Below are 1,237 nucleotides of genomic sequence, written 5' to 3'. Positions count from 1 at the left end.
ATCACTGTCAGATATCATTATACTTGATCCAACTATACCACGGCACCACTGTGCCGCGACCCCCCTGTGCTGGGTTTTTTACTTCTAAACTTTACCTATTCGCCTTGCCCGAGAATCCACTAATGTTGTTTTTATGTGCTAAAATAATACAAGGATAAAAAATGTATGAATAATTAGACAATACTGCTATAAAATTACAATAAAAAATAGATGAAAATTTGAAATTTATATTAAAATAAGAAAATATAGTTATAACGACTTACTTTTTTAAAACCTCTAATCTAATAGATTATAGCTTTTATTGTAACTTCCAAATATGAAACATATTTGTTAATACAATATTATTTATACTTCTCAGAATTATTTTTGTATTTAACTAAGCTGTCTTCTTAATGGATCCTCGCGTGTGCCCGATAAAAAAATATTTATAGTTAACAAACATGGAGATGTAAAACAAATTATATTTTAATTTTAAATCATATACCATGAAATCGCATTATACTCCTTATATAAACATATATATTATAATTTAATGTAATACATATATTCTATATAAACCAAATAAACTACACTAACCAACAAAAATGAAGTTTTCAGTTGCAGGAGTATGAGGGCTCATTTTTAAAAATTTTTGTTAGCTAAATCCAAATATTCCCTTAGAAGTTGCTTTATCAGCTGTTATTTTTAAGATAATACGTATATTTAATTTTAAAAAATGTGCAAGCATTTAAAGTGACCTACCTTTTATATGCATATAATTCCATATTCTAATTATGGCAGACGGTAAACATATTATCAATAGACTATTTTCAACTTGTTATAAAATAATTGTTCATGCAATTTTCAATATAACCTAATTTTTCCACTGGTTCGACAGTTTCATGTATTCTTTATATAACATTATTAAAATCAAATTTTAAAATAGCATTTCCATTTAATAATACTTTGTATTTATTGGTGCCCAAACCGGCTGTTAGGGGGACAGTTATCTTCTTGGTCAAAATACGAGGAGGGTAAAAGTATCATTTGGCCCCTTTAAAATTTAATTTGACAAAAAAACTATGGCTAAAAAAAATAATTTATCAATGTTAGTAGAAGAAATATTTGCAAATCTTTTTATATATTTTAATGAAACATTACACAAACGTTACTGAAATCACTAGAGAAATACAAGGAGAGGTGCCGTGGTGCATGTTGTTTGCTGATGATATAGTGTTAATAGGAGAAAATAGGGAGG

General features: G+C 27.3%; 1 long non-coding RNA gene across 2 annotated transcripts; it reads right to left on the bottom strand.

The window, feature by feature from the left end:
- Nucleotides 1-94: 94 nt before the first annotated feature.
- On the bottom strand, nucleotides 95-1,209 carry LOC126909985 (uncharacterized). Of its 2 annotated transcripts, XR_007705157.1 has the most exons (3): nucleotides 485-1,209; nucleotides 264-399; nucleotides 95-138 (listed from the first exon to the last, which is right to left on the bottom strand). It is a non-coding gene; the product is annotated as an uncharacterized LOC126909985 (long non-coding RNA). The 2 variants fall into 2 exon arrangements; XR_007705156.1 differs by having other exon boundaries at nucleotides 264-1,209.
- Between the last annotated feature and the right edge of the window lie 28 nt (nucleotides 1,210-1,237).

Source organism: Daktulosphaira vitifoliae, unplaced genomic scaffold (assembly GCF_025091365.1).
Source record: "Daktulosphaira vitifoliae isolate Bord-2020 unplaced genomic scaffold, ASM2509136v1 Scaffold_2793, whole genome shotgun sequence".
In the NCBI taxonomy this organism is placed as follows: domain Eukaryota; kingdom Metazoa; phylum Arthropoda; class Insecta; order Hemiptera; family Phylloxeridae; genus Daktulosphaira; species Daktulosphaira vitifoliae.
The sequence above is the reverse complement of the archived record's forward strand: the minus strand, read 5'-3'. Positions and strand labels throughout refer to the sequence as shown.